A 13,559-nucleotide genomic window follows, 5' to 3' on the forward strand; every position below is an offset into this window, starting at 1 on the left:
AATCGTTTACCACACATTCCAGGGAATGGAAAAATGAAGCAAAAGGGATAGGCAAGGTCCTTGCTTCCACAGAGCTGAAAGAGTAGTAAAGGACTTGTAACATGCAAGAGGAGTCCCAGTAAAGACCACAGCTGTCATTCAGCAAACTGACTTCTCAACAACCTCTTGACACACTAATTAAAAAATCTAACCTATGCAGTGGGATGGTCTGTATGTCAAATTGCTCTGATTGGTCAATAAATAAAGCACTGATTGGCCAGTGGCTAGGTAGGAAGTATAGGCGGGACTAACAGAAAGGAGAAAAGAAAGAACGGGAAGGCGGAAGGAGTCACTGCCAGACACCGCCATGACCAGCAGCATGTGAAGATGCTGGTAAGCCACAAGCCACATGGCAAGGTATAGATTTATGGAAATGGATTAATTTAAGCTATAAGAACAATTAGCAAAAAGCCTACCACGGCCATACAGTTTGTAAGCAATATAAGTCTCTGTGTTTACTTGGTTGGATCTGAGCAGCTGTGGGACTGGCAGGTGACAGATTTGTCCTGACTGTGGACAAGGCAGGAAAATTACAGCTACAAACCTACAAATTGTTTTTGTGTGTAATGAAATGCTCATGAATACTAAATTTAATAATTATTGAAGCTTACATGGTTCAGTGTGCACCTCTGTATTCTTCTTTTTATTTCCAGGGTTTTTTTTATTTTGTTTTTACCAATTTGAAGCCTAAATATATTCTGCTCAGTCCATATAATATTATTTGTAGGTATGTTTTTAGGACTGACAATTTGGTACTGAACAACCAATTGTTGTACTCTTTCCTGGGGAAGATCACCTCTCCTGTTACAAGCTTTCCTGGGGTGCCTGTAGTTCTTTGTGGAGGGTTGAAACCTCGTGGAATTTTCTCCATCCAGTTTAGGATGTTCATTGGTGTCATTCTTATTTGGCTCACATTTGGGGAATCATGTTGGTGAGACTTTACAGGTGTAGTTTCTGACATTACTAGAATCTCACTGCAAGTTCCCTTATCCTCAGACTCATGCAGGCCTCCATCTCTTCACCCACAATATTCCCTAAGCCTTAGGTGCAGGAGTTTAAAGATGTATCCACCGGGACTAGGCTCTACTTGCCAATGATAGTAGTCACTACTTTCACAACTGCACTCAGAGAGCCAAGAGATAGGCTCAAAGGAAGAAACACAGAAAACATGAAAGGCCACCTAGCTGCTTTGGAGGAGAGGGGACACTCAATTTTTGTTGTTATTGTTGTTGTTTTAGAATCAGATTTGTAAGTCAAATTATATGACAAGCTTTGAGACCCACTACAAGCTACTCAACATCCCTGAACCTCAGTTTATATACCAATAAAATAGGGGCATTAACAGACTTAATTCATGAAGTTGTCATTAAGAGGTGCAGTGACATCTGTGGATCCTCTGCTCTACATCTGGCCAAGTAGACCAATAAACTTTGGCTGTTAGCATAGAGAACTGCAAAGAAACTGAAGTCTTTGAGGTATTGAAAAATAAAAGCAGTAGTTGACATTTTGCAAAGTTTGTTATTTAGATATTCCTGCATCGAAGCATAGTATTTAAAAAGAGAGAGAGAGACATAATGAAGACCTGACAATTTTTTTCAAGTTAGCAATTAGAATTGTAAACAAAGAAAGCAAATTTCCAAAGGTAGTGCTTCATTACAGAGTAGCTTGACATAAAATAGATGCTGGCATTTAACAAGTGGCTTAACTTTGAGAAAGAATAGAAAAAGCAAAGGTTTGTTTCCTTTACATCAATTCTTTATAAAGGGGGAAAGGAACCTGGTTATTCAAACTATCAAGATTCCAAAAGAAAAGAAACCTATGTGTGTTTTAATTAATAGAAATATAAGGTCATTCATTCTCAAGAATCCTTAGGATATGCACTGGAGTTTTGATTGACACCTTTGTGTTACTGTAACTGTTGGAAACTTAGCCTGGATACAACTTCAGTGCCCAGAAGCTTTTTAATAGCAACCAGATGATTTCTTGCTGGCCTTACTGTAATCACATTGTGCTTCTACACTTGCCATCTTGTTACATCTGTTCACTGACAGCTGTGAAAGTAATGTCTAAGAAAGGTCACTATTAAGCACCAGCCCACTCACAGGGGCACACTAGAATCATAGGCTCAGGATTCTTGATACTCTGCCCATCTTCCTAGATTAATTCACTAATAAGTCAGGGGTCAATCTTCCTAAGGACATGTCTTACTTTTGGGGTATCAGTAAAGCTATGTTAAAACAACCCTGGGATAATGAGACTTCAGAAACAAGGAACAGGGTATCACACATCAAACACATCTGAAAAGTAGGGTCTGCACTCTTGTGATAGGTCAGGAACGCTGTCCAGATGCTGATGAATGTGTCTAGTTGTGTCAGCTGCTGTACAGGTATTTTGAGAAGCATTCTGGGAAGGAGAAGCAGGAACCTAACTTTTGTGTTTTGAATGTACCAGCTTTGTTGCAGTTGAAAACAGAAATAAAAGGGAAACAGCATCATTACCCAGCAGGATTTTCAGTATGGCTCCAGCTAGCCTTTTGCTTTTCTAGCTCTTTCCTCCCCAGCCTTGTTCAAAAAACGATGTGAGCTTGGCACAACCTGAAGCAAATATAAAGCATGGCTGCAGCATTTTCAGACCACATTTACTGGGAAGTGCTTTCATCAAAATATTCTGGTTGGCTGAAAACACATGTACCTCTTATTTTGAGACACAGAACATTCTCCTTTTGATGACTTTGAGAACCTATTGACCTTCAGTTGGAGGTGGGGAGGGGAGGGAAATGGGCTCCAGTAGGAAGGCAGTTATACATCTAAGTCACAAATATCTTGTAAGTTTTCATCTTAGACTGACAAGTGTTCCCAGCTGTTAGTTTAGTTCTGTACCAGCTTAGGAATTGTTAAAATGAACAAAACAAATGAGAAAAAAGCAGCAGGGGAAGAAATTCTGCCTTCAAATTTAAAAACTTCTTGTCCAAAAAATATTGCCTTTTTTCTTTTCAGAGAATAAATACTATTTTAATGTTCAGTTTTCCATATCATGAGTGGTGAATCACACTATGTGCTCATGTGCAGATGGATTAATGACTTCTGAGAATTTAATTTAATCTTAGAATTCTACCAAACCTTCAAGGAAGAACTATCACCAATATACCAATATACATCAAATTATTTTATAAGATATAACTGAAAAGAGATTTTCAAACTCTTTATGAAGCCAAGATTACTTTGATCCCAAAACAAGATAAAGATTATATATATATATATATATATATATATATATATATATATATATACAGCCAATCTCTCATAGATGCAAAAACTCTCAATAAAATATTTGCAAGCCTGATTTAAGAACATATCAAGAAGATTATTCACCATAATCAAGTAGGCTTCATCCCAGAGAGGCAGGAATGGATCAATATATACAAATGAACTGGTGCAATCTACCACATAAACAGATCCATGGACAGAAATCACATGACCATTTCATTAGATGCAGAAAAGATTTTTGATAAAATCCAGCATCCTTTCATGATAAAAAACTCTAAAGTATCTAGGGATACAGAAGACATATATTAAAATAATAGAGGCAACATACAACAAGCCCTCAGTCAATATCATGTTAAATGGAGAAAAACTCAAAGCATTTCCACTACAATCAAGAACAAGACATGGATGCCTACTCTCACCATTCATGTTCAGTATAATGCTTCAAGTCCTAACTAGAACAGTAAGTCAAGTGTGATAAGGGAATACAATTATAGAAAGAGATCAAATTACCCTTATTTGAGAATGATATGATTTTATACATTAAACCACCCAAAGACTTTACCAAAAAAAGTTCTTGCAACTGACAAATTAATTGAGAAAAGTATCAAACCATAAAATTAACACACAAAAATCAGTAGCCTTCTTACCTTATCAATGGCAAACACAGCAAGAAAGAAACAAAGGTAATAATTCAATTCACAATTACCTCCAACAATTATCTTGGAATAAATCCAATGAAGGAAGTGTAAGACTTATATAATAAAAAAAACTTATGACTTTGAAGAAAGAAATTTAAGAAGAACCAAGAAGTAGAAAGACTGTCCATGTTCACAGATTGGCAGTATTAATATTGTGAAAATGGCCATCCTATCAAAAGCAATTTATAGACCCAATGCAATCTCCATCAAAATTTCAACTCAATTTTTCATGGAAATTTTTCTTAAATTTTTTTAAACTTTATTTTTTAAATCAAGTTTTTCTTAGACTTCATTTGGAAAAACAAATAAAACAAAATGCTCAGAACAGTTCTGGACAATAAAATATTTGCTGAAGGTATCACCATCCCTGATTTCAAGTATACTACAGAACTATAATAATGAAAACATGGTACTGGTATAAAAACAGAGACATATCAGTCAATGGAATAAAATTAAGGACCCAGATATAAGTTTACACACATATGGCCACCTGACTTTTGACAAAGAAGCCAAAAACACACAGTGGAAAAATGACAGCATCTTCAACAAATGGCGCTCATCAGACTGGATGGCTGCAGGCAGAAGGAAACTAGATCCTTATGTCTCACCCCATAGAGAACTCAAATGCAAATGGACCTTGACATAAAACATGATACCTTGAATCTCTATTGTAGGAGAAGGAAGGGATTTCACTTGAACTTAAAGGCACAGGAAAAGACTTCTGAACAGGACCCCAGTAGCCCAAGCATTAAGGCCAACAACTAATAACTGGGACCCTGTGAAACAAAAATGTTCTGTACATAGGACATTGTCATCTGACTGAAGACAGCCCAGAGAATCAATGGCGGTAGGAGAATGTCTTTCTCAGCTTGTGACAAATACTTTCCAGAATATACTCTAAAAACAAAACAACAAGAAAATAAACAATCCAATTAAAAAATGGGCCAGTTGCCTGGAGAAATGACTCCATGTTTAAGGACAATGGCTCTTCTTCCAAAGGACCAAGGCTCTATTCCCAGCACACATAGTGGCTCACTCCTGTTGTGCATCTAGCCCCAGCATATCTGATGCCCTCTTTTGTCCTCCACAAGCACAAGGGATGCACGTGGTGCACAGTATACATGCAGACAAAACATCCATGCACATTAAGTGAAATTTTAAATGGGTCATGGATCTAAAAATAATTCTCAAAAGATGAAATATAAAGACTGGGAAATATTTTTTAATATTTGGCATATTTAGCTATGTGGAAATGGAAATTAAAACAACTTTGAGAGTTCATCTCATCCATTCAGAATAGCCAAGATCAAAGAAATAAATGACAACAGATATTGGAATGAATATTGGGAAAGGGGAACATGTATTCACCACTAGTGGGAATAAAAACTGGTAAAACCACTATGGAAATCAGTGTGGAGGTTCCTCAAAAACTAAAAATAGATTTACCACATGACCCAGCTGTACTATTCTTGGGCATATACCCAAATAACTTTATATCTTTCTATGAAGATACCTGCTCATCCATGTTCATTGCTACCCTATTCACAAAACTCAGGAAATGGAAACAGCCTAGATGTCAGTCAACTAGTGAATGGATAATGAAAATGTGGTACACTTATGCAATGGAATATTAGTCAAATGTGAAGAAAAGAAACCCACAAGTAAATGGTTGGTACTGGAAATAATAGTCCCAACTGAGGGACCCGATATATAGAAAGATGGTATGCATGTTTTCTTTAATTTCTGAATGTTAGCTTTGAATATTCAGAGATGTATGTTCCATTTAGAATACTCCTAGTGGTCAGAAATTTAGTAAGAAGCTATTGGGGAAGGGGCCTTACAGGGAGACGAGATAGAACACAGTAGCATAAAAGGGTAAAGGTGACAAAATGGAACAAGAAGGGTTAAAGTGGGGTGGGAGGTGAGAGGGCAATCCCTAACAGAGAATATGGGAAGGGATAACTAACATGAAAAGTCTTTCGGAAAAGCCAGATGGAAACCTATTAGCATAAGGCCTTCATAAAATACTTGCACACACATATGTAAAACGGGGCTTAATGTAGTTACCCCACAACAGGGAGACAATACCTTAACTAGATCCCTCATGCTAATAAATAAAAACCCCAGTACCAGGAATAGGTTAGGTATTTTTTACTTCTTGGCCAATGAGGTCACATAGACCCCAAGCAACTTGCTTATTGCCAATACACCTGACTACCTTCTAGAATTCACAGTATGATCTTATTTCTGAGGATACCACATACTTGAATCACAAAATGTGGAGACATCAAGTTGGTATTCACCTAAAAACTTCATACCTACACACTGCCATTCATGATAGAAGCATGCTATAAGTGCTTGCAGATGAGGTAAGCCTCAGTCTCACCCCATTGTGAATCTTTCAAGCTAAAATGACTGGCCTGACAAGATACAGCTACTGGTACAATAATGGAATGAATGTTACAGAAATAACCAACTACTTTTTGATTGGATCAAAGGTCTGATACATGAGATGGGAACCATATCTGACACTATTAAAGAATCCAGCAATATGTGTCTAGATAGGTCATAGGCTCTAAGAGAGAACCCAATGCTAACTCTGCTAACTGGGCATAGTATTGAAACAACTACTAATGACTTCTTAATATACCAATAGATCAGACTTTCTTCTTGCATTGTATAACAATTAACACCATGACTATATCCTCCAAATTGTCAATATGCAGAAAACAAAAGACTATAGAATGATCTGCCCCAAATTAGATATTCATATCTCACCCCAAGGTTCAGGGATATTTGCAGGTGAGGAGGCAGGAAATAATATAAGAGCCAGAGGTGATGGATAACTTCAAGGAAGCAGTGTTCTCTGGATACAACAAGGCAGATGCACATATGAACTCACAATGAGTATGAGAGGATGCACAAAACATGCCCCAGCTCCTGCCAGACAAAATCTCAGCATAGAGAGTGGGAGGGTAGATGTCTAATCCCACCACTAGCTGAGAAGCTATTAGCATTTATAGGTGCTGGGAGAGAGTCAGATTTTTGTTGTTTTTGATGATGATGATGATGATGATGATGATGATGATGATGGTGTGACACCTGATAGACTGACCACATACAAGACCAAGTCCCAATCCCAAGACTATCAGAGGAAAAGAAACTGGACTTGATGGGGAAAGAAAAAATAAAAATAAGTCAACTCAGTCAGGTGAGACAAGATGGAATGGTTGAAAGGGTGGGAAGGGTAAGAGTTGAACTGGGTGAATATGTTCAAATTACAGTGTATGAAACTCTCAAATAATTAATTTTTAAAAATGGGGGAGATGAAAGCCCAGGAATCCCTAATAAAACAAATGGCATGGGGTTATAGATGTGATATCTTGAACAAATAAATTCCTTGGCCTGTCTGTGCCTTAGTTTCTCTATCTGTAAAATCGGGACAATAACTCCCTACCACTGTATTTGCATAAGATTTACATATAATATTTGACATATGTATGTAATTGTCCAAACAAAAGCACAACTGTCCCTTCAAAGGAATGAAAGATGGTTTATTCTGAAGCTAAATATAAGTAAATCATCGCCCAATGAACACAGATTTTGGTTATCCTAAACTCCATGCTCCAATGTGATAATTTGATGAAGTTTCTATAGTAACAGAACTAAGAAGGTCACAAATCAAAGCACTTCCCAAATATATTGGTGGAAACAGGTATGGGGGGTGCTCAGCTATAGACCTCAGATTCTATCCGTGCCATTCTTGGTTTTAAGTTGATGGAAACTAGGGTTTGTTAAGCTTATACACTGCAAAGGATTTATCTGTTAGTTACAGGATATCAGGTCAGACATAGAAGTGGCCAAGGAATGACTATTTAGGGGGCTGAAAATAGCCCAAAATAAACTGCAGTTTGGCTCTGGACCTGCAACATTCTAATCACTGCACAATCATTGAAGTTCTAATCAATTAATCAGCCTTGCAGGGGAAGGTGAGGTTCTTTCCAGGAACTTCCCAGTACTTATAAATAGTAACACTACCAAATGTTTGTTAACTACGGACACTTTTGACTTTGTGTTTTGTTGTTTTTGAGAGGGTCTTGCTATATTGCTCATGCTGTCCTTTAACTTGTAATCCTCCTGCATCAGCCTCCTGAGTGCTTTGATTACAGACATGACTCACCATATTTAGGTACACCATACTAAGTACAAACATATACTACATTGTTATACAATCTTTACTTTTTGCAATACTTGGGATCAATCCAGCCTAGGGTATGCTAAGCAAAAACCAGTCACTGAGATGCATCCTCAGATGGCATGTTCTGAATTGCTCTAGCTCTTTTTTCTAGTCACTCTCTATGTGAGCCACAGATTATTAGTTTAAATATGAATATTTTGCATTTTATTTTCACAATACACATATAAGTTAATAGATACAATGTTTATGGTAAAATCTTTTCTTTTTCTTTTTTCTTACTGCAAGGTGTCTGCCATTATACTTGGCCAAATTGTTTGGACTCTCAGAAACAACTGGAAGAAGTTTTCATATAGATTTATCAAGTTTTATAACACTTATTCATGTTTTTTCATTTGCTGATCATTTAAAAACAATACATTTCCATTTATGTTTGGTTGGCTCTGTGTGTGGAACAGCTACTGATTTTTGCACTTCAATATTACATCCAGCTATTTTAAGGCATTCTTACCTATTACTTCTATCAGTTGATTATTTGAGTTTTCTATGTATATAATCAAACAACCTGCAAACAATTGTCATTTTCCTCGTTCCTTTATATTTCAGCCTTTTCTCAGTCACATTAACAAGTATTTCTAAGAAACCCAATTCATGGTGATGATAACACAGCTGTAGAATTTCACCATGAGACATGATGGTTGTCTTCATGTTCAGTTTCTGAGCAGGATAACTAACTTTAATATTATTTCTTTCGTTACATATTGAACATATATTATGTTCTGAAGTCACCATATACAGTGATCTGATTAATCCACACACTAACTGTCTAAAGAGTTTCTGTTATTTCCATGTCACAGATAGAGAAACTGAAGCAAAGAAAGTTCGTACAAAATGTCCAAGGTTAAGCTCCCTCCTCCCACACCAAGACTGTACAAAGGCACACATCAAGACTATTGCTTTAGCCATCTCAGCACACAGTCCACTCTGGGATGGAAATTTTTAGACAGACTAGAACGTACTTGATGTTCAGAAAATCTTTGCTTAGAGAAAGAAAGAATCTGGTTTCTGAACAAACAGTGGGTTATTTTAGGGATGAGAAAAGTGAGCTGCCTGCAGAAATTCTGGTGGCCATGACTTACAGGGAGGTATTAGGAAATATTGTCAGCTGGGGAAGCTTGACTGAAGCTTGCATTTGTATTCAAGACATGTTAGGAGCTCTGAAGTCATCACAGTGGCTGAAAGTACCCATGGACCCACAGTCAGTCAAAATGTGAGACTGGTACACAGTGGCATGGGAATTCCTGTCAGCACTAAACAATGTCCTTCAGACATCAGGAGGCAAATGCCAACATATTTAATTTCTTTCCTCAAGAAAAAATACATGTATGTATACAATATAACACAACACACACACAGAGGCATACGCGCACACGTGCACACACACACACACACATTTCTAATCTAGAGAGGAGTAATTGTAAGAAGTACAGTCTCAGCTTTGCAGATGCACTCTGCTGTAGTCTTGGCTATGCAGGTAGACTCCATTATCTTGTTTCACCATCCATTGATTGCCATCACTACTCTAATTTCTATTACTCAGTCCACAAAGTGAGCTTGCTAAATCCTTTATTTCTCACTGTGTTATCTAAATTTGTCCCCAATATCTTTACTACTTTGTATTTTAAAAGGACTGAGCCATTAAACTAAAAGGAGGCATTAAACAAAAAAGAATGAAAAAGAAAAACACATGCTAAAAAGTCATGTGTTTGGCTCTTGGGAACCTATTCCTCATACTGAATTGCCTCACTCAGTCTTAATACAAGGGGAGGTACTTTGTCTAGTGCAATTCGATACACCATGATTTTTTGATAGCTGTGGAACTGAAATAGATAGCCTGAACTGAAACAGAGGAGGAGTGGATTGAAGTAGGGGGTGGAGGTGAGGTGGGGGAGGGGGGAAGGAAGAGGGGAGGGAGGGGAAACTGGGGTCAGGATGTAAAATTAATTAAATAAAAATAAAATAAATAAGCAATCAACTTGTTTATAGATGGGCTCAATTTTTTTGGTAAAGCAGCCAATGCTGGAAAAAAAATAAAGTAAATTTATGAAGAACACAAAAGAGATCCCCAAGCAGACCAGCAGGACCAGGGCTCCAAGTGTCCTGTTTCAGTTCCTGCTTCTTTCTATCAGCATTAGACATTGGCCCTGACTTCCCCAGAAATTGACAAAAACAAACAAACAAAATATGTTGGCCAAGAGCTAGGATTAAACACAGAATTCCAATGTATAAGGAACAAAACTCATAACAAACTACATTCGGAATTTATATACATAATATCATTTGCTTTGCTTGTAGAGATGTTTGGAGAGGTTGAGGAGCATATTGAAAATAAAAGAGTTTCCAATAACACTGAATTTACCAATAAGAAAAAAATTCATGTTAGCCAAGGGGAAGACTAAGTTGATTCATAATCCAGGAATGTTAACAAAGACGCAAGCTTTTCCTTCCTTTCTGAAGCCTGTCCACCCCATAGGCCTGGTTATTGTAAATTAGCAAGTGGGCCGCTAGTCTTCCTTAATCATATACAGCAGGAAGCAAAGGAAACATGGCTTTCATTCTCTCACATGAGACAAACAGACACAGGCACCAATAAAAGTCACAAAATAAATTCTTAGTGTTGATTTTTGTTTATGCTAAGCAAGCTCCATGCTAGGATTTGATCAAAAGGAGATGTGGCAGGGAGGATATTTTTGAGACAGGCAAAGGAGGCAATTTGATACTAATTAGGAAACAGACTTGTTCTCTATATCCCACCAGAAAGTCTAAAGGAACTTGGTTAATAATAGCTCCAGATTCTTCTGTAATTCCCCAACCCAGTATAGATTATCAATCTATTGCTGCTCAATTCACTTAACTATGTTTGATATTACATATACAAAGCTATAGTGTATCTGAATTGTCTTAAGAACATCCTAGTTTTCTTCTAAAATAGAATGTTGCTCCATTTCATTACATTTTAGAATCATTTCTGATGTCAAGTATTTATAATCTGCTATCCCTGGGCTAATAAATGGAATGTTCATTAGCTAAATTTTTGTTATTAGTATATTAGTGTCTATGTCCTTTATCAGTAATTTCCATAGTTATTTCAGTCGCAAAACCATGTGTAAATACTAATATAAGCCAGGCCTGATGGAGCATGCCTGTGATCCCAGGATTCAAGGCCCAAGTAGAGAGTTCACAGATTAACCCACACAGCCCTATCCTGTCAAAAAGAAAGTAATGAAGGAGGAGGGGAGGGAGGGAGGGAAAGAGGTGAGAGGGAGGGAGGGAGAGAGGGAGGGAGGGAGGGAGGGAGGGAGGGAGGGAGGGAGGGAGGGAGGGAGGGAGGGAGGGAGAAGGTACCTAATTTATGAAAAACAAATAAAAGGTAGAATTGCTTTGATTCATAGTCTTCAGATAATGCTTAGATATTATTTGTGTGGGAGCTAAAAGAGCTTTTCAGTTTGCTAGTTTGAGGCAAGGAATTAAGAACCTTATCCATCAAGCGACCAGTAATTGAATCCAGTTGTCCCAAGGAAGAGGCATTCCACATAACCTTTCATAAGACAGCTGCTTCCTACTGAAACTTTCCCACACAGGGTTCAGCTCTCAGTGACAACCTTCAACCTTCCCACAGCTGGAAAATGCAAGTCTCTGTCCTGAACTGAAATCTGCAGAGCACCAGAGTGACCTCTGCCTCCACCTCATTCGAATGGCATTCTGATGGTGTTGAAAATGACTTAGCGTTTATTCTGCTTCTTAACGATCAACTGGCAGAGTAACCAGGGGGCAATAAGGGATCAAAAGAGGTTCTGTAAAGAATCCTAGCTAACAAATGCACGAAAAATGAAATAATTGGGAAAATAAACATTTTGCACCCCATACATAAAAATCTGACTTAGACCAATGGTTCTCAACCTTCCTAATGCCACGACCTTTCAATACAGTTTCTCATGATGTGGTGAACCCCAACCATAAAATTATTTCAATTGCCACTTCATAACTAATTTTGCTACTGTTTTGAATCTTACTGTAAATAGCCGGTATGCGGAATATATGATATGCCACACCCCCCAAAAGGCTCACAACCCACAGGTTGTGAACCACTGTAGACAATACTCATCAGTAGAAATATGCTAAAGAAAATTCTGAACCAAAACTTCACAGTGAAAACATCTGAACTAATAAGAAACTGCTACATGGTGGAAGAAGCAGGAAAACCCCACTCTACAGAACAGAGCCTTATCCAGACGTACCTCACAAGGGTGAGTGGGCCATTTCCTTCACCACCTCCTTATTACAGGGAGGAGGGAGGAAAGCTTAAGAGATACAATAAACATAAGCATGTGGGAGCTACCTTATTGAGCTCTCTGCTTGAACAGTTTAAGTTAATAAAAACAAAACATGGAAATATTAGGCGGTTACTCAATAATTAAAATGTGCTATTTTTGTTGTGACTATAGAAAAATACAATTATATTTTTGACATGTATGCTAACTAATAGGTTAAAGGATAACACAGCTTAATGTTTTGCATTTATTTAACATTCCTCCAGGCAAAGATAAGAAAGGGCAAAAATGAAGCGGCAAAGGTGAAAAGACAGAGGAAATAAAATATTCATGAATACTGACAACAGTTAAAGCCACACAGGAGGTGTAGAGGTACACAGAAATGCTCACTCTACATTTACCTGTTTAATTTTCCACAAAATAATTTTTAATATATATTTTCTAGTTCACAATACCATTCTTTCCAATGGGAAAGTCTTTAGTTTATAAACACATATGTAGGACATGTTTGCACAATGGTTCCATTATAAGACATTTTTACATTTATTCATAATAAAAATGAGGAATAGGTGACAACTGGGAGCTTCCAATACATAAGAAGAAGGAGTGCTCATTGTTCCTGCTGTTCCTTCCTGGATTGGGGTCAAGACTCAATGATGCTAGAACTGTGTAAACACAGAGCAGATGACTGAAGGCTAATTTCCTCTACTGAAATGTCATTATTCTATTTCTGAAGAACAGATTATGTCTGAGGTCTTGTTGCACGATGAAACTCTGTAGCTTCATTAAAATTCTAGCCCAATCCATTTTTTAACTAAAAGTCTCACTAGTATTGAACCTTTATAACTCATTCATTGTGTGTCAGTTTTTAAGAATGAATCTTGCTATATACTTGAGCTAGCTTCTACAAATCTATGGTTAAATTGTGGTATGATGAAATTGTGCCTAGGAAGCAATTTGTGTCTGAACTTTTTGAACTTTGGGTAGAGTGTCATGGAGCTAATTAGAATGAAGGATGAAGAGGACAGAG

At 37.4% G+C, this 13,559-nt stretch overlaps 1 protein-coding gene across 4 annotated transcripts in view; it reads left to right on the forward strand.

Moving 5' to 3' along the window:
• LOC143273854 (uncharacterized) overlaps positions 1–13,559 on the forward strand; it is a 91,076-nt gene that overhangs the window by 48,575 nt on the left and 28,942 nt on the right. Inside the window, exon 5 of one of the 4 annotated variants that reach the window (XR_013052080.1) lies at positions 8,487–8,715. The exons of the other annotated variants lie outside the window; for them this stretch is intronic. The gene's annotated coding sequence lies outside the window, so the exon portion shown is untranslated. Of the gene's footprint in view, positions 1–8,486; positions 8,716–13,559 lie in introns of those variants that run through there. 4 annotated transcript variants of the gene reach the window in all.

This window comes from Peromyscus maniculatus, chromosome 6, assembly GCF_049852395.1.
Source record: "Peromyscus maniculatus bairdii isolate BWxNUB_F1_BW_parent chromosome 6, HU_Pman_BW_mat_3.1, whole genome shotgun sequence".
Classification (NCBI taxonomy): Eukaryota; Metazoa; Chordata; class Mammalia; order Rodentia; family Cricetidae; genus Peromyscus; species Peromyscus maniculatus.